Source organism: Bos javanicus, chromosome 21 (assembly GCF_032452875.1).
Source record: "Bos javanicus breed banteng chromosome 21, ARS-OSU_banteng_1.0, whole genome shotgun sequence".
In the NCBI taxonomy this organism is placed as follows: Eukaryota; Metazoa; Chordata; class Mammalia; order Artiodactyla; family Bovidae; genus Bos; species Bos javanicus.
In genome coordinates, this window is record NC_083888.1 from 1,634,939 (window position 1) to 1,659,385 (window position 24,447).

The 24,447-nt window shown below is 35.8% G+C and overlaps 1 long non-coding RNA gene across 9 annotated transcripts in view; it reads left to right on the plus strand.

The window, feature by feature from the left end:
• The window catches only part of LOC133234069 (uncharacterized), a 56,941-nt gene extending 33,340 nt beyond the window's left edge, over nt 1-23,601 (plus strand). For 6 of the 9 annotated variants that reach the window (XR_009731987.1, XR_009731989.1, XR_009731986.1 and 3 more), the window contains 4 exons: nt 5,108-5,238; nt 5,555-5,683; nt 7,545-7,658; nt 8,584-23,601. This is a non-coding gene — a long non-coding RNA (uncharacterized LOC133234069). Of the gene's footprint in view, nt 1-2,677; nt 2,836-5,107; nt 5,239-5,554; nt 5,684-7,544; nt 7,659-8,583 lie in introns of all 9 variants that reach the window. The other 3 variants (XR_009731988.1, XR_009731992.1, XR_009731994.1) reach the window with 3 other exon arrangements.
• Nucleotides 23,602-24,447: the final 846 nt, after the last annotated feature.

The following is a 24,447-nucleotide window of genomic DNA, read 5'->3' on the forward strand; positions in this document are numbered from 1 at the left end:
TGTAGTAAACAAACAGTGGAGAACCAGTACATAAATGATAGACATTGCAAGAAATGTTTGTGCTTATCCTTGGGCATTCTCACAGTTTCCTTAGATGTTAAAGTCTTTTGTGAGGCTCAGCATATTTAGGTCTATTAGATAGCTAATTAGAAACAAATTATTAGTTTTTGCTTGTCATTTACCTCTTAAGTAAAAGAAATATGGGAAATAGAAGAGTTGATTGCATTTGTGAGATTATCTTATGATATATTTTAATTTGCTTATTAACCTATTAATTCAGAGAGTGGGATTAAGTTTTTTATTCTTGTCACCCAGGGAGAAATTTTCTAGATATTTGATGATGGATTACATTAGATACTTCATTAAACATTTAAAGCATGAAATGATTAAATATCCAATTGGAATTTTATGTGGACATCATCAGTTAATATTCATATTCCTTCACTGAGTTTATAAGTAATGCTCAGGGGGAATTACGGGTCAAATTTGAGACCAAGGTCTTAGAAAAATTGATTTTCTACACCACCCTTTTCCACGGGACAAACATAATTTTTTTCATTATATAGATTATCAAGTGAATATCTGTGGTTAATTCTTTAAAATAATACTTTTTATCAGTTGACATTTAATTGGGAATATTTTGTTTCACAACTTCCTTTATTTCCTCTGTGCTTTGGAAAATGGAAGTGACTTTGGAATTGCATAGAATCAGTTCAGTTCAGTCCCTTAGTTCAGTTCAGTTGCATGGAGTACTCACTAACATTAAAAAAAAAGGGCGATTTTGTTACTTTTATCTGCTCCCTGTCTTGGGATGGAACAAAATAATGCACTCTAAAGGTAATAACCATTTTTAAACAAATTTTCTTTTTATGGCTTATTTTAATTATACTTGATTTTGTAATCAAGTAGATATTTGATTTTGTTAAGTGTCTATTAACCCAAATTATGTGACTTATTAATTGGTGAGGTGTCCAATATTTAGTCTCCTTTATTTGCAAGATTTTTGTGCTTTCTCCTTTTGAATATCAGAAACATTCTGGTAAAGTAATATGAGTATATTTGATATGAAGGTACATGATAAGCCCTCTTGTCTTATGCTTGTTTGACAAATAGACATATATAATCTCATTTTTCCATATTTTTACTCTATATGGACCATTAGTTGAGTTTCATTTGAAAGAATTTGTCCCTTCTTGAGAAGTGGCATGAAGGGAAGGAAGTATTGAAGATAATTTTACCATCTCATCCTCAAGAGCCGATGGGAATTGTAACATCAGTAAGCATTTTGTCTGAAAATACTGACATTCCTTTTAAAACTCTGTAATAGTCATATGACAGTGAGATTCTAGCTGTACTAGTCAGTCATGGGGCTGTCATTGACTGTGATGAATGGTCTCCATTATTGAATACTGTGGGTCAGTGTGTCTGAGGGTGTCAGAACTCTGAGTGCTCAGAGCCTGCCATATATCTTAGGATCAAAGTCCCTTTCACTAATGTGCCTGGATTAATGATGACTTCCTCATTGGAATATGAACAAACTGAGTGACAAAAATCACTTGTCAGCTGAGATCCCTCCCAGGGACCATGCTAGATAAAAAATGTGGAGGGAGCTTGGTCTAGTATAAGCACCAACTAGGATGAAGTGTTTGAAGGGTCACCTGATAGTATATATTAAGGAAAATGAGCTGTACAGAGATCTGTAAGTATCTAGTGTAAGGAGAGATTGAAGTTCTTGGAGTGCTTGGCTAATAGCATCCATCCACTCAGAATTATTATACTCTGGGCATTTGATCGATTATTGTTGTTCGTGTTCAGTTACTCAGTTGTTTCTGACTCTTTGTGACGCCATGGACTGCAGCACCATTTCCTGGAGCTTGCTCAAACTCATGTCCATTGAGTCAATGATGCCATCCAACCATCTTGTCCTCTGTTGTCCCCTTCTCCTGCCTTCAATTTCCCCCAGCATTAGGGTCTTTACTAATGAGTTGGCTCATTAGATTTTTAGCTGTCACAAAAATTCATACAGTTGTTTTTCTTCTCACCCAAATACAAATTTCCTAGACATTTGAGTGATGGGGTGAAGTATATGCTACACTAAATACTTTTAATTGTGAGGTCATTGCATTTCCAAATCTTGACATTTTATAGGTTAATATTCATATTCCTTCAGTCTATTTCATATGTGTTTTAAGGGAGATCCCAGTTTTAATGAGTGAGTCTAAGGGTCCTTTGGAGAGACTTTCACCAGGTCTTAGAACAAATGACTTTCTATACTCTCCTCTTCCATGGAACAAAGTGTATTTTTATTATTGTCACACAAGTGGCCAAAAAATTTGTGTAATTAAATCTCAGATCAATTAATATTCAGTTTGGAAGATTTTTTTTTCAACTCCTCTAATTTCCTCTGTGGTTTATCAGTTGGAAGTAATATTTCAATTGCATAGAATTTTTATTCCACCAAAGAAAAGCTGGTTTTTTCACTTCTGCCAGCTCCTTATCTAAGAAGAAATCCAATAATGCACTCTAAACATAGCATCTAATCTTTTATAAATTTCTTAGTAATTATTATTTTTTAAGTAATGAAAAATTTCATTGGTGTTGTGCAATCTGTCAGTTTAAACAGTTTGAGTACTTAAAAATCTGGTGATTCTTTGAGGCTTCTTTATGTACTTTCCAGAATTTTTTATTTTTTCCACCTCCCTGCTAATGCTTCATATAGAAATTAAGTATGGAAACAATGGCAAGGCTATTCCTCACCAGTTTGGCAGAGAGAAATTGTTTCTACTGAGGGATGTGCTTGCCCAAATATCACTGAATCCTCAGCAGTGTGGCCTGGTGAGCATCATTGTGACGATGGGATGGGAAGTATTTCATGGTGAGACATCTCAGTGTCTAGCTCTTCCTCTCTGCACACTCCTACCCTCTCAGTCACATGTCCATGTGTGCATCTTGCCTGCTTTGCTGTGACTCTACCATCAAGCGGAGTGTAACCCTGTGCTTTCCCTGCAAATTGCCATGTTTGTGAGCTCAAACAAGTGCTATAAGTGATTTTTTACATAATGTTCTTTATATCCCTATCATGGCTTTTTTCAGGTTAGTCCTCCCCAATCCACTGGATCACCTTTGAGGATAAGATAATTCTGAGGTTTAGTTTACAGAGTATATATATGCATTATATGTGCATTGTTGTGACTGAATTATTCACCAGGCCAACATTTTCCTGGAACTTTAAGTATGTTCAGACAGTCGTATTGCACATTTAATTTGGCAGAAAATGTTGGACAATATTTGCTCTTATGGAGACCAGAGCCTAACAAAATTAATATTGATGGAATAATATTGGAAACATTCTAGCAGAGCAATGTTTATTTAATAGGCAGTTACATTATTGAACTCTACTGTCTTGTAACTGACAGACCAATGGACAGGTTTACTTCTAATCTTCCCACAGTTTTATTCTATTCCCACAAGGTAACAAGGATAGAGTTCAAGTTTCTTATGAAAATGTTTATTCCTCCGCCTTGAGGTACAACATGAAGGAAAGGCTCATCCTTAGGGGCCTGAATCACTGATGTAGGGTCTAGTCTCTGTAACTGAGTAGGGTGGATAAGTGATAACCTTTGGACTTATACCTTCTGAGGCAGGCAGTGCTATATTTTAGAAACTCATATGTGTATCAATTGCTATAAATAATTGATCTCATTTAAAAATCTGAACAAAATGAGTTAAATAATCACTTCTGAGAAACTGAGGTCTTACATAGATAGCCACCCTAAGAAAAATATTTACAAAAAGGAGATCAGTGATTTCATTTGTATGGTACCAGGAAGAACTGTGATATTGGAAAGTTTAGCTTCTTGTATGCATTAGAGGAACGGAGCTGTACATTTTCTCATTTCAGTTCAGTTCAGTCAGTCCTGTCCAACTTTTTGCGACCCCATGGACTGCAGCACACCAGGCCTCCCTGTCCATCTCCAACTCCCAGAGTTTACTCAAACTCATGTCCATTGAGTTAGTGATGCCATCCAACAATCTCATCCTCTGTCATCCCCTTCTCCTCCCACCTTCAACCTTTCCCAGCATCAGGGCTTTTTCCAGTGAGTCAGTTCTTTGCATCAGGTGGCCAAAAATTGGAGCTTCAGCTTCAACATCAGTCCTTCCAATGAATATTCAGGACTGATTTCCTTTAGAATAGATTGGTTGGATCTCCTTGCAGTCCAAGGGACTCTCAAGAGTCTTCTCCAACAACGCAGTTCAAAAGCATCAATTCTTTGGGGCTCAGCTTTCTTTATAGTTCAACTCTTACATCCATACATGACTACTGGAAAAACCATAGCTTTGACTAGATGGACCTTTGTTGGCAAAGTTATGTCTCTGCTTTTAATTTGAGGGTGAAATTGCAACGCTTTGAATGTTTAGCTGGTAGCACGAATACACTTGTAGTAAACAGACCCTGGAGAATTAGCATGTGAGCACTAATTCTAGTACATTCTAGAAATGGTTGTACCTACACTTGAGCCATTCACATAGTTGTCTGAGCTGCTGGAGTCCTCTCATAAGGGCTACTTATAGATGGTCAAAATACAAACATAATGTTTATTTTTCTTCAGTAACTGAAGCAAATATATGATAATTAAAAAGTAGTTACTGTATTTAAGACCTTCACAATATATTTTAATTTGCTTGCCAATCATTCACTAGGATTGAATCATTGTTTCTTTGTTTCTTTTTTTTTCCATCAACCAAGAGAGTTACACAGTGAGTACTGGCTTCAACTACATACTACATTAAACATTTTCAGATGTGAAATGATTAAATTTCCAGTTCTTGTTTTTAGTTTTTGGTGTTTTTTTATATGGATTTCCTTAGCCACTTTTATATACCCCAAGTGGAATTTCTAATATGCTTGAAGAAAGATCTAAGAAGACCAATGCCTTAGAAAAAATATTTCTAAACAAATATGTTCCAAAGAGTGACCATTTATTGTTTTTGTCATGTGTACTGCCCAGTGAATATCTTTGATGTATTTCTTATAACAACTTGTTACTAGATATTCCATTAAGAACATTTTATCTCTCAATTCCCTGACTTCCTTTGTGCTTTGTAGACTGGAAGTGATGTTAGAGAGAAGGGATATTTTGCTGCTTGGAATTCCACTGCCACCCCCAAAGAAGTGCTGTTTTCGTCACTTGTATGAGCTCCTTTCTCTGGGAAAATTCACAGCATTGCTTTCTAGAGGTAATATTCAGTTGTAATAAATGTATGTTGCTAGATTATTTTTACTATGTTGTTAATCAATTTAGAATTTTATTGCTTTTATGAAGTGTCTATTAATCCAAAGAGTGTGAAGCATTAATAATCTGGTGAGTCATATGAGGCACTTTTCCACCCCAAATTTTTTCACTATCAGTCTTTTGAATAATATCAGAAATATCTCAGAAGAGTGATTATATGTATTACATGCATATACATTGTGAACACTCCTGTCTTGTTTATGCTGACAAATGAACTCATTCTACTTCTCATCTAGATGCACATTTATTCTTTCCCACAGACTGACATGTTCCAAAAACTAGGTTTCATATGAATGAACTTATTCCTTCCCCTTGAGATGAGACATAAAGAAAAATGTTAGGAATAATTCTGCCTCCATACTCAAAGGCCTGTGTGAATTCTCACAAAGGTAAGCATTTTGTCCTAAAGGATACTGATACTCTTTTAGGGAATTACAGTGACAGTGAGAATCTGTCTGCATTAGTCAAGCATGAGACTGGGTCACTGATTGTGCTTGCTGGTCTCCATGACTTTTTAGCATGCCTGTGTGGCCAGTGGTGGTGGGATCTTTAGTGTTTAGTGACTATCACATATCTTAGGCTCATAGCTGCTTTTATAAACATGCCAGGGCCAAAGACGGTTTCAATCATTGATCTCTTGGAAAATCTGAACCAAAGGAGTAATAGAATCATTTCTCTGAAACTAAGTTTAATATATATAAAAGGTTAGGTAACAAAATTAGTGTTACTTGAAATAGATTGTGATAATTTAAGGTGCCTTTTACAAACCCTAGGGTCAATACTAAGCAAATAACTCCAAAATATTTTTAAAAAACCTACCAACTAATTAAAATAGTGCAATAAGAAGTGTCTATTTAATACAAAAAGACAATTTAGAGTGAACAGAGAAACCACGAATATATAAGACATCTAGAAAATGAATAGGAAAATGGTAGACACAAATCTAACCACATGATTATATTAAATTTAAAAGAAACTGGAAGATTTAAAAAATTAAGCAGGTGCACATTGCTTCTAAGAGAGATACTTCAGAACAAAAACCAAACTGTTTGAAAGTAAAAGGTTATTAATTATATCATGCAGAGAATACCCAAAGTAAATAATAAATTTTTGAGCAAAGGTCAATGACATAATGGTAAAGCTCAGCAAAACTATAGGGAAAACTCATGAAACCAAAAGCTAGATTTCTGCAGATTGATGAAATTGATAAGTCTTTAGTTAGAGGGCTTCTGTAGTAGCTCAGCTGGTAAAGAATCCACCTGTAATGCAGGAGACCCCAGTTCGAATCCTGGGTCAGGAAAATCTGCTGAGAAGGAATAGGCTACCCACTCCAGTATTCTTGGGCTTCCCTGGTGGCTCAGTTGGTAAAGAATCTGCCTGGAATGTGGGAGACTTGGGTTCGATCCCTGGGTTGGGATGATCCCCTGGAGAAAGGAACCGCTACCCACTCTAGTATCTTGGCCTGGAGAATTCATGAACTATATAGTCCATGGGTTTGCAAAGAGTCGGACACAACTGAGCGACTTTGACTTTCACTAGTTAGACAGACATAAATCACTGAACTTAGAAATTAGAGAGGAAGCATCACTACTGATTCTGTAGATTCCATGAGGAATGCTATTGTTTGTCTCATTTTGTTTTCCTGAGGGCTGGTGGCTGTAGAGGAAAGCAGCAGTCTGGTTGCACCTTAAACTCAATAACATGCTACTGATATCTAGACTCACATCGCTATCAGTGAATCTCCCTCTATAAGACCATTTACCACGTTACTTCTCAGTTTTGTTTTTTTTTTTTTTGTATGATTGATTCACCAGATGGGGTTTTAATTTTAATGGCATGATGCTTTTAAGTTCATTTTTGTGACACAAGCTCCTAATGGGTTATCATAGAGTAGGTTCTCAACAAACTTTTATTGAGAATAGATATGTGAGTAGACGATACAGAGTGATCTTATAAAAAACCTGGCCATCTAAGCAGAACAAATAATAAACGATAGAAAAGAAACATAATTTTCAGTGGGATCCAGGTAATTCAGTCAGTTCTGGGAAAGTACCAGAGAGAAAGGCTCTGATACAAGGTGCTGATATTGAAATGTATAGAGTTATGAGCAGCTAGCTATAATTTCGGTGCTGTATGACAGAGCAGGAAACAGCTTTCAAATGAAATCAGTATGGAAAAGGGGTGACTTCCCAACTTCAGCTGAATCGCCTTTTTCACTGGAAGTGGTGTTTCTCCCCCTCCACCCCTCAGAAGATGACTTCCTGGGAGCTCTTTTGAGCATGAATGATACCAGTAAACCCCTGAAGGAAGACTCTCAGACAGAGCCCTTTTGCCTCCCTCTTGTCTGAGGGCTGCCCTCTGAAGGTAAGGGTTTTGTCAGAATAGTCCTTGCTTTCTAGGAGCAACCATGTCTGGGTAGGAAGTTAGGTGTCAGTTTTCTGAAGATTTATGTCTTATGGCTACATTCTAATTGAAAGGCCAGATTGTGTAATGAGTTAAGAGATACAGCTTTTCTTACATACTTTCATAGTTTTTCTACATCTCGGTTAGTACATTTACGGCTAATGTAAAATATTTCCTTAACTTTTCTTATCTAATAAACTAAACTTCTCGGGCTTCCCTGGGGGCTCAGATGGTAAAGAATCTGCTCGCAATGCGGGAGACTGGGTTCAATCCTTGGGTCAGGAAGATCCCCTGGAGAAGGGAATGGCAACCCACTCCACTATTCTTGCCTCAAGAATTCCACGGACAGAGGAGTCTGGTGAGCTACAGTCTATGGGGTCACAAAGAGTCAGACACAACTGAGCAACTAACACACACATGCGCACACACACTAAACTTCTTTGCTGGATGTGTTGTGTTACCAGAGAATTATTATATTCATGAGATATAGTAATTCTCAGTAATCATTAGACTGAAGGGTAGACAAGTAGTTTTGCCTGAAATAATTGATTCAATGAATGAATGACCTAGCACTTTAATGAGTCAAATTCAGAGAGAAAGAGACAGATAAAAGTCTGAAATAGTTGGAGATCTCCATTTGTTGGCCAAGCAAAGGAGAAAAATTATCACCAGTATTTGGCATCCTTGTTTTTAAGAAATCTTAGTCATTTTTCTGGCCATAGCAGGTACCCAGCTGCTGAAAATGTGGCTTTCTCTGTGTATTCTGGGTAGATTTGTTCCAGAACACATAGAAGAAGAGTGTACAAAGACTTCATAGCCGTCAGACAGGCTCCTGAGAAAATGTATGCCTCACCTTTGCCAATTTTCCCCCACTATGTCCTTGCAGGTGATGACCACAGAGACAAGGTGGATTTGTTACTGTAGGTGCCATTACTTCTGCCACCAGCTTCTCCAGTACAGTGACAGTCTTCTTTGTGCATGGAAACTCTGCTCTTTCCTGTGTTGCAGTGGATACCTCCTGCAGATAAGAAATGGTTAACTGAGAAATGCTCATGTTGGGATATCATCGATGAGACTTTAATTTGGGCATGGTGACTGTTTCCCTTGCTTCCACTTGACTCAATCCCAGGAGCCTCAGTAGAGGAAATTATATTGCACAAGAAACTCAAAGTGATGGAATTGCTTAGTACTCCCATAAATATACATTTATAATTTTCATTTGCCATGTAGTAAATTTAAAAAATCTATTAAATTTTTTCAAAAATTCAAAGCATATCTAAACATCTAATATATAAATTAAGTGCCCTTTTCTCTCCTAATCCTATCTCCGAGTTTTCCTCTATTAAGGGAGTTGTGTGCCTTCTTTAAGTAGATAGATGCACACACACAGACGCAAGCTATTTTAGGGGGTTCTGGAAGTAGAGCTATATTGTACACATTATTCTGCAAATTTGCTTTCATTTAACAGTTTTTTCAATGCCCTTTTTTCTGTTTCAGTAATACATATCTGTGTCATCTGTTGAATGACTGCATGATTGTTTTGTACATGAAATATAATTAAATGTTTCAAACATTTCTTATTCATAGATATTTATGTTAGTACCAAATTCTGTGCAATGAACCTCCCTATATATCAATAATTTGCATTTGTCTATTATATCATAATAAATTACTTAGCAGTTAAAATACTGGGATTAAGTATATGCATATTTCAAATTTTGAAAATGATTGCATGATTTCCTTAAATACATGGTAACAACTTAATCCTCAAATGAACATGAATGAGATTGCCAACTTTCCCACAATCTCACAGATAATGAATTTTATGAATATTTGAAATCTTTGCCAGTGTGATAGCCCAAACTATTGTCTTAAATTGTATTTCTTTTGTTTTTGAGTTTGATCATTTTTTCATAGTTTATTAGCCATCTGTATTTTTTATTTTCTTTTTATGTCCAATTTCGGGGCTGCGGGGAGGTTTTAGTCCTTTGCTGATTTCAAAGAGCTCATTTATTATTGGGGGAATAAGCTTTGGATTGTCACGCATTACAGATATTTTTAACACACTTTTAAGCTTCGTTTTTGTTATAAGAATGTATTTGATTGTTATATGTCCAGGTATAACCATGTTCACTTCTATGGCTTCTGAGTTCATGTCATTTTGGAAAGATATTTATACTGATCCCATAGAACTCTTCACCTATGTTAACTTCTAATTCTTTTGTGTTTTTTTAATTCAAGTTCTTAAATCACAGAAATTTTTTTATTTGAAATCTTAAAGTTGCCAAGTTATTTGCCATTACCTGCGATTATTTGCCAATAATTGCCCATTTATCTGTAATGCCATCTTGCACATATGCTGTATTCTCATCTGTGACTGACTCCATTTTTGTTCTGTGGGTTGTGTGTCTCTTCTTCTGCCTCCTGTCTCGTGTCTTCTCTTAGAAGAAAGTACAGTTTAGACTGCAATTTCATCGACTTTTAATAAATTAATTTAGGGGAGAATTGGTTTTTAATAATAGTCTTCCTATTCAAGGACAAGGTATGTCTTTCTTTTTATTCAGTAATTTTAATTATTGTTAATATTTTCACTTTGTGGCAGGAGTATCTTCTTTCAGTTTATTTTCTTACTTGATAATTTTTCTGTATCTGAAAAGTTTTGTGTTGTTTTAGGGGTAAGTGGTCTCCTTCCTCTTTTTCATGGAGTTTCTTTTTTTTTTTTTTTTCAAATTACATACTAAATCCTTTGAAAATACTGATAGTTGTGATTCTCCTCTCCCGGATTATCTGGATTGTGGAAATATCACCCACCCTTGATTTAGTTAGGTTTTAATGGACCCTTCTTGGTTTGACCAGCATGTTTCTGGTCTATTACACAAAAAGACTCTCAGAGACAGCTATAAGCAAGCAAAGCTGAGTTTATTAAAACTACAACAGAAAGGGAAAACAGTACTTTGACAAGGTTTAGTAGTATTTCAAAAGCAGGAAATTAAGGTTGTGAGGGATGGGATGACGGTTTAAGGTAGGAATTTCAAGGCAGAAAACTGTCTTGTTGTTTAGTCATTACGTCATATCTAACTCTTTTGCAACCCCACGGCTCCTCTGTTCATGGGATTTCCCAGACAAGAATACTGGAGTGGGTTGCCATTTCCTTCTCCAGGGGATCTTTCTGACCCAGGGATTGAATCCACATCTCCCGCATTGGCAGGTGGTTTTCTTTACCACTGAGTCACCAGGGAAGCAAGGAACTGGTTAGGAGAGGGCAAAATTCATCCTGTGAGAGTTTAAACCTGGTGAAAGAGTAAGATGAAAATGTTGATTGAATTTAGATAATCAAATTTTTGTCTGATGAATGAGCTATTTCCCTATGTGAATAATATATTATCAATGATAGAAGAACTGTTTGGGTAGATGAACAAATTTGAGTGTATTTGTTGGTTTACAGTTCTGTCTTGTTTATAAGACCCTGATGGGGGTGGTATCAGGTCTTATTAGTTCCAATAGTTAAGTTATTTTGATGTAAATGATCTCAGTCATCAAAATGCCAATTTTAAATTTGAGATTCTTATATATTATGTTAGGTAAAGTCTCTTAGCTTCTATATATTTCTTAAGGAATTTTCATCAAAACCAAGTGGTGAAATGTAACCAAATACTTTTTGCATAAACAATTATATTATTCTTTAAACTTTTGTCATTGTGAAATAATCCATTTTTACTATTGAAATTTTTTTATTCCTTTTATTGTTCATTCAACAAATTCCTTTTGGTTTTAATTTCACTATTGAATTATGAGTATCTTCGTTTGATTTGGAATTTTTACAAGAATACTGCTAACTGAAATTGATCTGTAATTTTATTTTTTGTTCTATTTTTGTCATGTTTGTATATTGGATTTTCTGATTGTGTTTAAGTAATTTTAGGATTTTCTTTTTATTCTGTGCTCTAGAATAGGTTGGAAAGCTTTAGCTTTCATCAGCAGTTAAGCAAACACATAATTTAAGTCATCTGAACTCTCCTTTGTGTTTTTGGTGGTTTTCACATTTTCTATGGTTATTGCTTATTTTTTGTTTTATACCTTACATTTAACTTGTTTCCTAGTAGAAAATCACAGTCAAGTAGATTTTCAAACACAGTAGAATGAAGTAATACAAAATGTTCATTAATTTCTCTCATTTCAACTAATATACATTTTCATCCAGTTTTGATTATTTCTGCTATGTCTTTTTTAATGTAATAAGTTTGACTCATGGATTTTTAGTATCACTCGTTGTCCATTCCCCTGTTCCCCAGTCAGCTCTCTGGTATTACTTATCAGTGTATCTTTTTAATGTTTTAATTAATTTATTTTTTCTATATTCCCTTGTGGTTTTTTTCCTAATGAATTCTTAAACATGTGTAATTCATTGATTTTAAAGTGTTCTTGGTAATGGAAGACTTCCTCTGTTCTGATTTTTATAAAAATTCATAATTAACACATTGTAAGCATACAGAGTATAAGGAGAAAAGAACTATGACCTTGCAAATACCAGTAATCCAGGTTCTACTACATTTTGCCATATTCACTTCATGACGCTTTTGAAGTATTTTTAAATAAGTTAGAGAACTCATAACACTGATTTCCTCCAGAAGCATTTTACATTTTTCACTTTCATTTTTCAAATCATAATATATGTTACAAAATTCAAAATTTACAAAGGGATTTTCACCTTTTCAGTGAAAGGTAATTTACCTTTTCAGTTCTATCTTCCATAGCCACCCAATTTCCCTTTCCTGGAGACAGCTAGTCTTATGGTTTCTTGTGTCTCCTTTCAAACATATATATACACACATCACAAATACACATCCCAAAATGTGTGTGAGTATATACATAGATACACACACCCACACATACTTTCGTAATGTTCTGTACTTCCTTTTATTTTATATATTTATGTAATATATAAATATTTTTAATATTTCTAACAGATACCTCATATCAGTAATGAGAACTTTCTTACTTTTTAATATTTATACTTTTATGTAGGTAAAATTAATATAGTTAAATTCATGCATCTTAATTGTGTAATTCAATGAGTTTTCTTAAAAGTATATACCCATGTAACTGTCACCTTATTCAGAAAGTAGAATGTTTTTATTACTTGAGAACTTCCTCTACTGCTTCCTTCCTCCTAAGCCTAATTCTCATAGGAGACAATATTCTGATTTCTATCGTCATAGATTAGTTTTACCTGTTCTTGCAATTAATTAAATTGAATCACACAGTATATGTCTGACTTCTTCCACTCATCATAATGATATTGAGATTTATACATATTATTCCCTGTACCAGTAGGTTTAAATTTTTTCTATTTAATTGTAAAGTAGAGTAATATTCCATTGAATGGGACTATTACAGTTTATTCTTCATTCTCCTGTTGATGGGCATGAGGGTTGTTTCCAGTTTTTAGTTATTTTGAATATGTTGGCAAATCTTTCATACAATTACCTAAAAATGGAATTTGCTTGATTGTAAGATATAGTTTGCTTAATTTTATGAGAAACTGTCATAGAGTTTTCTAAATAGGTGAAACTTTTCACACTCATACCTATGATATATGATATTTTCTACTATCCATCATCACCAATATTTGAAGTTGTCATTCTCATACTCACTTGAGTAAGTGTGAGATCTTATCTTATTGTGACTTCAGTTTATAGTTTGGTCATTTAAGAAGATACATTTTTATAAGATTAGCTGCCAGTTATAAATCTTTGGTAAAGTTTCTGTTTAATTTTTCCTAAAATTTTATTTATTATTTTGAAATAATTTTTAGACTTACAGGAAATTTTCCAAAAATAGTACAGAGGATACTTGTGTATTCTTTACCCTGATTTTCTAATGTTAACATCTTATATAACCATTTTATAATATTAATACTTAAAGCAATCTTTGAAATATGTAAATACTATTGGTTAGTCTGAAGACCATAATTTTATTTTATTGTTTACCCCGTGGGTGTTCGTCACATTGTTTTTTTAATTAATCAACTTATTTTAATTGGAAGATAATTACTTTACAATATCGTGGTGGTTTCTGCCATACATCAACATCAATCAGCCATAGGTGCACATGTGTCCCTCCATCCTGAACCCCCCTCCCATTTCCCTCCCCACCCCATCCCTCTGGGTTGTCCCAAAGCACCAGCTTTGGGTGCCCTGATCATGCATCGAACTTGCGATGGTAGTCTATTTTACATATGGTAATATACATCTTTCAGTGTTGTTCTTTTAAATCATCCCACTCTTGCCTTCTCCCACATAGTCCAAAAGTCTGTTCTTTACATCTCTTTTGCTGCCTTGCATATAGGATTGTCATTACCATCTTTCTAAATTCCATATATAGGCATTAGTATATTGTATTAGTGTTTCTCTTTCTGACTTAATTTCACTCGGTATAATAGGCTCCAGTTTCATCCATCTCATTAGAACTGACTCAAATGTGTTCCTTTTCAGCTGAGTAACATTCCATTGTGTAAATGTACCACAGCTTCCTTATCCATTCATGTGTATATGGGCATCTAGATTGCTTCCATGTCCTAGCTATTGTAAATAGTGCTGCAGTGAACATTGGGGTACATGTATCTCTTTCATTTCTGGTTTCCTTGGTGTGTATGCCCAGCAGAGAGGTTGCTGGGTCGTATGGCAGTTCTATTTCCAGTTTTTTAAGGAATCTCCACTCTCTTCTCCATAGTAGCTGTTCAATTCAGTTCAGTTGCTCAGTCATGTCCAATTCTTTGTGACCGCATGGACTACAGCATGCCAGGCTTCCCTGTCCCTCACCAACTGCCGGAGCTTGCTCAAACTCATGTCTGTTGAGTCAGTGATGCCATCCAACCATCTCATCCTCTGTCATCCCCTTCTCCTCCTGCCTTCAATATTCCCTAGCATCAGGGTCTTTTCCAGTGAGTCAGTTCCTCACATCAGGTGGCCCAAGTATTGGAGTTTTAGCTTCAGCATCAGTCCTTCCAATAAATATTCAGGACTGATTTCCTTTAGGATGGACTGGTTTGATCTCCTTGCAGTCCAAGGGACTCTCAAGAGTCTTCTCCAACACCACAGTTCAAAAGCATCAATTCTTTGATGCTCAGCTTTCTTTATAGTCAAATTCTTATATCCATACATGGCTATGGGAAAAACCATAGCTTTGACTAGATGAACCTTTGTCTGCAAAGTAATGTCTCTGCTTTTTAATATACTGTCTAGGTTGCTTATAGCTTTTCTTCCAAGAAGCAAGTGCCTTTTAATTTCATGGCTGCAGTCACCATCTGCAGTGATTTGGAGCCCAAAAAATAAACTGTCATTGTTTCCCCATCTATTTTCCATGAAATTATAGAACCAGAGGCCATGATCTTGGTTTTCTTAATGTTGAGTTTCAAGCCTACTTTTCAGTCTCTTCTTTCACTTTTATCAAGAGACTCCTTAGTTCCTCTTCACTTTCTGCCATAAGGGTGGTGTCACCTGCATAACTGAGGTTATTGATATTTCTCCCGGCAATCTTGATTCCAGCTTGTGCTTCATCCAGCCCGACATTTTGCATGATGTACTCTGCATACAAGTTAAATAAGCAGGGTAACAGTATACAGCCTTGATGTACTCCTTTCCCAATTTGAAACCAGTCCATTGTTCCATGTCTGGGTCTAACTGTTGCTTCTTGACCTGCATACAGGTTTCTCAGGAGACAGGTGAGGTGGTCTAGTATTCCCATCTCTAAGAATTTTCTAGTTTGTTGTAATCCACATCGTCAATAGTTTAGTCAGTGAAGCAGAAATAGATGTTTTTATGGGATTCTCTTTCTGTTTCTGTGATTCAGCAGATGTTGGCAACTGAATTTCTGGTTCCTCTGCCTTTTCTAAATCCAGCTTATACATCTGGAAGCTCTCAGGTCATGTCCTGTTGAAGTCTAGCTTGAAGGATTTTGATCATTACCTTGCTAGCATGAGAAATGACCGCAGTTGTGGTGTTGTTTGAACATTCTTTGTGATTGGAATGAAAGTGATCTTTTCCAGTCCTGTGTCCACTGCTGAGTTTTCTAAATTCACTGGCATATTGACTGCAGCACTTTAACAGCATCATCTTTTAGGATTTTAATTGGCTCAGCTGGAATTCCATCACTGGATAAAATGTTTTAAAGCTTCTTTGTAGTTTTCTTTAAATCTCATGGGTTTTGTGCAATTTTTGCTTTATAAAATCTGATTCTATGGTATTTACACTTAATGGAGTCAATTCAGTTTTATCTTCCTGTGGATTGCAATCATCTTATTTTTCTATTGAAAGCTCTTTAAATTTCTGGTGTGTTATTTTGAAAAACATTTTGTTGCATTATATTTTTAAGGTTAATATGACTTTTTAGATGAGATATTATAATCTTTTTCTCATTTATATGACAGGAAGTGCTGTTTTTATTTGCATATGCCATTTTATAATCCTCTCGTTTTAAAGTGACTTATGGTGTTTTATATGACTTTAATCTGTTTTTATGTAACTTGTATTTCCTCCATTTTACTCATTTAGAAGATATATTGCGTGTGTGTTTTGCTTAGGTTACATACATACCTTTAAATTATATGGTGAAGCAAACATATATTTTAATTTGATGAACTTAATAGAGGCTTTCTTTTCTGAGAGAAGAAAATATCACATATCTAGGGTGTGTCTTCTAATTATTACCTCCCAGCAATGGACAGGTATTTGGGATTCAGTGTCAGGTTGCCTATTTTAGGACAAGGGGAGTCTGGTCACTGTACTCTTCTTTCCCTTCCAACCCAACTTTGGGAACTCAAGGAACACCTAGTCCACCCTCCATCCCTGCCCCCAATCCTCAAGATCCCTGCTGATACACTACACTCCGTGCTTAGGGGTCACAACTGTCCTCTGGGAAGCAGCATTGACTGCTTTCCTGTGAACGATCCCATTATCTACCTGGTAATGCTCTGTTCCCACCACCTCTACACCACAGCATTGCACTGGTTTAGGGCAGCCAAGAGTGGAGAAGAGACTTGTATGATACTGTATGATAGCACTTAGGTGCTATTTAAAAACAATATGAATGAATGCACATGCAAAATAAAAACAAACTCACAGATTTAGGGGCTTCATTGGTGGCTCACTGATGAAGAGCCTGCCTGCCAGTGCAGGAAATGTGGGTTCAGTCCTTGGGTCAGAATGATCCCCTGGATGAGGAAATGGCAACCCACTCCAGTATTCTTGCCTGGACAATCTCATGGACAGGGGGAGCCTGACAGGTTACAGTCCATGGGGTCACAAAGAGTCAGACATGACTTAGCAGCTACACGGTAGGATTCCTTATTCATGTAGTAAAATAATTAATAACTGACAATAAATGTTTTTATTATTAAGTACACAATTAAAGGTGGTATAGTGTGTGTACAGGTATTTGGGATTCAGTGTCAGGTTGCATATTTTAAGCACTTTCATGCATTGGAGAAGGAAATGGCAACCCACTCCAGTATTCTTGCCTAGTGAATCCCAGGGACAGGGGAGCCTGGTAGGCTACCATCTATGGGGTCACACAGAGTCGAACACAACTGAAGCGACTTAGCAGCAGCAGCAGCAGCAACAGCAGCAGCAGAGTGTGTGCTGAAATGTTTGTAAATCTTTAACTTTAAAAATTCTCCAATTAACCCATATGTTTTAGAATAGTACAAATTTGACGTATAATATATGTAATTATTTTATATATGTGTCTAAATTGTGAACATACTCATAGTGCCTTTCTAAAATTGCTCTTTTAAATAATAAATGTCTTCATAAACAGATAAAGCAGCTTGGAGTGAACAGATGCTGGGAACAGCAACAATAATGGTAGTCATTATAGTAACTGAGGCAAAATTTGAACTCACATATATTTTAACTGCAGAACTATTTGCTTAACCATTTTACCTCGATTCTGTCCACATCCTTGCTTCATTTTGTTGGCATAATCTCAGATTTTAATCCCCTAGTTAACATTGCATTTATATAACTATCTTTAATTTTAATATCCTTAGAAATATATTATATTACACAAAGTCAAATTAGTGAATTTATTTCATTATTGGATTCTGTTTTGCAGTACCACATACACTGTATAATCAACAATAATTATGTATCAAAAAGAATTTGGTTGTCACCTCTTGCTCCATGGTACTTCCTTCACATCACTTATATCTTTTTTCCCCCATTGGAAGTAGTATATTCTCAAAAATAACTGTTCAAGAAGCACTCTGGAAATAATATAATTCCTCAATCTTGATATTATTAGTCACTCTTTGCATTTCCTCATAATTACCTTGATTAATCATATATCTTGGTTATAAGTAAAAGATATATTACACAATACCTTATAAGGAGAAAAGGGAATTCTTAAGCTTCTATAACCATGATGAGTCTTCAATCTCTGTGGAATCCAGGAGTCCAGGATCTAAAGAAGCATCTGACTTCTGCCGATTTCTCATCTCTTGGTTATGTTTCTTGGCTTTAATTCTACATCTTTTTAATTTAGATGACTGGCAAAAAAAAAAATTAAGTTCTAAAGTCAGTTTATCTATTTGAGTAAAATGTGAACTTTTTTCTCCCCTTTTGTATGTAGAAGTCCAAGAGTGGAGAAGTGGGCCTGACTTGAGTCACTAAGATGTTCACTGACTCAAAAAGAGGGACGATGAGTAGTCTGCTTATATCCCCAGTGGAGGTAGGGTACCTCATGAATATCAGCTCTTCCAATGCCTCATAATCTAGAAGAGAATGTCCTCTAAGAGAAAGGGAAATGGAGTTAGCTGCAAAAATGGCCAGCCAGCTATAAAGTTTAAATGCGACTACTTGCCACCAATGTGCCAAGTTTGCTAATGCAAGCCTTTATGACCATGCATGTCAATAATTACCACAGGCTTACATTATCAAACAATCCTACATATCACCAAATATGCATTATAACCTGATAGACAACATGAAGGACTCCCTCCCTGCTAGAGTATGTTCAATGATCAAAAGAGTTCAGCTTTCTAGGGGCTTTAAAAGGTATATGAAGACAGTAGTTGGAGAGTTCCTCCTTTATGGACTATTATGACTTAAAAATTCCTTATATCAGGACTTCAGGGTTAGGCTTTCGATTTAAAATTTGTATATGCAGTTCTCTTGAAGCACATAGGCAATTTGATTGAGGAGACATCTTGAGATATGAAACATAATTGGGCACTATTATTTATCATGGTATTTAAATCAAGACTCTACCTTTAGAGAAAAAGTAGTTCTTTCTGTCTTGGCCTCAGGCTGCTGAAATGAGTAATAATGCATCACTTATTTCCTGAGGCAGTAACCTAAATGGACTCTTTTAAGGGTCAGTGATTCAGGAAATAAGTGTACATCTGGAGGTGTTGGTGAAGATTTCTCATCTCACTCTGACTTGGAAAGAATATGGCTATTGCAAATTTTCTACTTTCATGACAGTTTGACCTTCAGATTCCTACATTTTATATGCAGAAAAGATCTACAAAGCTGTGTGCTATTCCCTGCTCTTAAAAGAGCAGCTTGGGATGGCACTTATTTCATTGTGGCGGCACCATGTGGCTGACTACCACACTGTTGACATTATTACATTTTTTGATAAAGATCCAAAGACTTCAGGTCATGAATATCCAAAAAGCTATGTTAATGCACTGCATTGGTATAATCTCAAAATTATTGGCAATTTTCCATTGGAAAGCCCAACCAGTTAGACATAGAATATAAGAGTATGGTAGAACTTCCTCAAAGGAACTAGGGAGTAAAGAATGTAATATATGTTAGGCACACAAATTATTCTTTTTTGCTTTGATTCCTTTCCACTGAAATATGTGTGAGCTCCCAACCTCCACCCTGCCTGCTCATCCTTCATCTCAGGCTCTTTTCATGCTATTGTAGAATTGAGTGTATAAAATTAAATTAATATTTCTCTTCCTAGCACTTATAAAATAAACAAAAGGAACAAACTTGAAAAAGAAACTGTGTCTCTAATATATAATAGAAATAGGACATTAACCTGTACTACAAATGGAAAGGTTTCATCCACCTAAATGAAAATAGTACCAGTTGAAGGAAAACACTGGAGATCATTCATTTCTCTAATTGCAATTAGAGTACTGATTTTTAAATTTTATTTGCAGACATATAAATGCAGTATTAACAACTCTTAGAAGAAGCACCTAATTCTGTTCTGAGTAGACCATAGGGGAAGCAATACCAACTGGGTGTTATATTTATATGATTTAAAATGGCAGGGCTCAGTATTTTCTGTCTCTGACCTCTAACTGAGAATCCTGCTCTAGACAGCATACCTGGTGTCAGACCACAGGGAACCCTCTTCAGCATGTTCCAAGCTCTTTTAGGTAATATTGACCTTCCTCTACCTGGGTTTAGAGGATAATTAGATTCATCATTAACAAAATTAGAGGCATAATTTGAGAAGAAGTTAGCAAAAAATACTATCTACATAAAACTTCAGGGAGAAGTTATGTCATCATTGTTAGACTTCTTTGTAATTTTGTTTAGTTATTGTTTTTATTTGAATTACTGTCAATGTTTGTTTCATCCTTGATAAACTGTAAGCTTGAGACTGTCGTTTTCATACTTAGATACTAGTACTTCTTATACTTTTCTGGTCATGGTATGTGTTCAATAAATACAATGATTAAAGAAATGGGCAATTATATGTATTACATATTTAGACACACATATGTATGTTATATATATACACATAAAAAGCTATATATAGATTTAAGAATATGCAACTGCATATATACACGCACACATACACATTATTCTTTCAATCTGATGTGAGTTTTAGTGAGTATGAACAAATGTGTAAAGTTCAAAGGATATAATGAAGAAAGATAATTTGAGGTTAGTGTCAGAGATGCAGGTGTGATATAGACGACAGGAGTGCATTAACAACTTCACATTGTCTGTCAGCACTATGCTGAGTTCCATGAAATCAGCCAGAGGAAGGATTATGCTCTTCTTATGTCTAGTACAGTACTGGGCATAGAGTACATGCTGTAGCAGTGCTTATCTACTGAATAAATTACCAAACCTTTTTGGTAATTTATTCAATGATAAACTACCAAATGATTGATTTGAATGATTGAGTGCATGGACAAAGAGGATCTGTTCCCTACCTGCTGTGGGAAGTTTCTTTTAGTTTCTCCATGAAAGAGACAGTTGTATCTGGAGAGAATCCATAGCTAAAATAATGATGAGATTTCATTTTTGAGGTCATGGTGGGTCTTTTCTTAGCCCATCTTAAAAAATATTACAAACATAATGCTGTATGGGCTTGAACTGATACAGTTCCTTCCTTTGGAAGTGTTATTTGTTGTTTGATTAATATTATGCATTGAATGACCAAATAAATGCAGAAGTATATGTAATAAAGCTATCCTTTCATTACCACTTAATGAAATTTTGCTATGTACCAGCCTCATGTTTACCCTGTATTGTCATCTTTCTTATATAATCTATGTATGTACATCTAGGTATGGCTTACATCCACTTAAAGAGAAACTCCAATGTTTAGAGCTCAAGGAAGGTGTCTTGGGACATACATTGCCCTAGTGACAGAGCAGCTACCTCTACAGCAGCTGGGTAGAATGCCTACTCCAATAAAAATATAAGCTTACTCCCTCACATACTCAACCTAATTTTTCTCTGCCCTTTAAATCCCTGATTCTGGCTGAGATGTAATAGGCATTAAATGGTTATGGTCCACTTACATGCCTTGTCTCCAGATACTCAGAAACCTCTAAAATTAAAAAATCAGAAAACTAAAACTATAGAACAGTTTATTTTATATAGTTACTAAATAACCAGAAGTAAGCTGAAGTGTAAGAAAGTAAGGGAGTATGTCACTTAATGAAATCATATGTAGGGAAGAAAAACACTGAGGGGGAGAAAACAATGTAAGAATCATCACCATGAACACTATTTTTATTGAGCCGATCTATTCTAGCCCCTGTGTGTTCAATCACTCACTTGCGCTCGACTGTTTGAGACCCCGTGGACTCCTTTGTCCTTGGAATTTTCTAGGCAAGAATACTGGAGTGGGTTGCCATTTCCTACTCCAGAGGTTCTTCCTGACCCAGGTGTCGAACCTATGTTTCTTGCATCTTCTGCACTGGAAGGCGGATTTTTCACCACTAGGATCACCTGGAAAGCCCCTATGGTTGCTGCTTAATATAATCCTACCATGTCATCTTTAGAGCAAACCTAGATATTATTTTCTCCACCTTCAGGTAAATAATTTATACTAGTGTCTTCCCTGGTGGCTCAGATGGTAAAGTGTCCGCCTACAATGCAGGAAACCTGGGTTTGATCCCTGGGTTGGGAAGATCCCCTGGAGAAGGAAATGGCAACCCACTCCAGTACTCTTGCCTGGAAAATCCCATGGACAGAGGAGCCTGGTAGGCTACAGTCCGTGGGGTCACAAAGAGTCGGACAGGACTGAACAACTTCACTTCACTAGCATATATATTAGTCTTAACTTTGAACTTCTTGATTCAAAGCCCACATTCTAGGATATCACTCTGTGTACCAGCATATAATATGCTTTAAATTCATCTATTCACCCTAAAAATATTTATGGATAATGTAGTATGAGAAAGTTTCTCTTCTAGGCAGTGGAGAAATAGCTGTGAGCAAGATAATAAAGGCCCCTGCAATCATGGAAATAGAATATATTAGTAGGTACAATTGCATACTCATTAAGGAAATGAGTGCCGGAATAGATTTCCTGGATTCCAATTCCCATTTACCGTGGTTTCCTGGTTGTCTCTGTAGTGAGTGGAAGTAGATGTGCCAGCCATTACCAAAATTAAAAGAAATAATAACATCTGGCACATTATGTGTTCAATAAAAATTGCTTGTGACTCTGAGAAAATAATACATTTTAAAATAACTGATTACATTACATATAGCAAATGCTAGCTCCTGAAAAATATCACCAAAGCTTGTTCCTTTTAAGACCGTAAGAGCCCATCTTGGCAGAGTCTCAGGAGTATATCACAGAGGGCAGTACACTCTGAAATTTCATTCAACTTAGATCTTTTCATTGTGGGAACTTGAGAAAGTAAGCAATACAGAGTTGAGTGGTAAGGCTTGGATTCTAACATCAAGATTAATTTTTTTTTCTTCTAGAATTAAATTATCTGAGGATCTCTTCTTAGAGTAGAAATTGATGGGTCAAAATACAACCTGGGTCATGTCCGAAAGTATACTGACGGCAGAACTTAGTTTATCAAGGTAGCAGATTCCTCTAGTGTGCAGGATGTTACCAAGAAACTTTTGCTTCACTAATCTAATACCAGTCTTTCATAAATACACAGTGATCTGTTTAAAGCCAAAATACCCCTAGGAGATTGTCAAATATTTTTGTAATGTCTTAGTGTTACTGATCAAGAATCTTTTAGTGCTAGACAATAAATGTAGTATCAATATCATTGATAGATCTAAAGCAAAAATAGTGAATTTTATGAAATCTGAGAAAATGAGACACCTCCAAGTAGATATTTTTTGTTCTGCAGTTCTCATGAAATTCTATTCCTGTGAAAGTTCAGTTACAAAAGCTGACTTCCACCAAAGACCTGCCAGTATTGTTTTCATAGACATAGGAAACTCCTTTTCCAGATATGACAGGATAGTAATTTTAGATTTCTGTCTGTCTAGTATATTGTTGTGTTTGCCTTGTCTTCAGTGATTGGGCCTCAGTTTCTGATTCATTTCAAAGAATGAAACCAAGAGAAATTGGGTGGCTCACCATGGAAAATGTGTACAAATTCAACAATCAGTTTGATTATATGCTTTAACCCTTCACAAATAAAATGTGTTATGTGTTTTTATTAGACTCATACTAAGGAGTGATTACATGCAAAATAAATACAATAATATAAATAATAAATGCCTTATAAGTAACATAATTAAATGTAACCAAAACCTTAAACCAGGTAGATAAGAAAATAAACAATGAAGGAATACAAATTAAACCATGACAGTTTGTCATATTTTTTTGTGGATCTTAAGGAGAAGCCATTTCTTTCCAAAGAATATCTGCTTCTAATCAATCCTAAGATTTCTTAGCTTGAGGTCTCCAGTAATGATTTAAGATGGTTTATCCCTCTTTGATTGAAAGATATCACATTTAAGTATCAACCTCGTGAAATTTTACTTCTGCACCAGCCTCACCATCCTCAACAGTACTTGATAAGGCTTTTCCCCCCCAGAGTTTGAAGGCTGTTTTTCCCTCCCAAATTTTAGACCAGACCTCCAGAATTTAACAGTTGTTTAAAAGAATATTAGGGCTTCCCTGGTGGCTCAGATGGTAAAGAATCTGCCTGCAATGCAGGAGACCCAGCTTTGATCCCTGGGTTGGGAGGATCCCCTGGAGAAGGAACTGGCTTACCCAATCCAGTATTCCTGCCTGGAGAATTCCATGGGCAGAGGAGCCTCGTGAACTACAATCCACAGAGTCACAAAGTCACAAAAAACTGAGAGACTAACACTTTCACTTTCTAGGAGATTATTGAGGAAAATCATTTGTGTCATTTGATTTAAAGGAGACCCTAACCTAAAATCAAGCTGGCATAAATTCTACTTGTTTAACTGCTATGACTATTTATTGTAACAAAGTTAAGACATATATGTGGTGGTCTCTGAGGATTCCAATGAAGTTGAATCAGAACACCAAG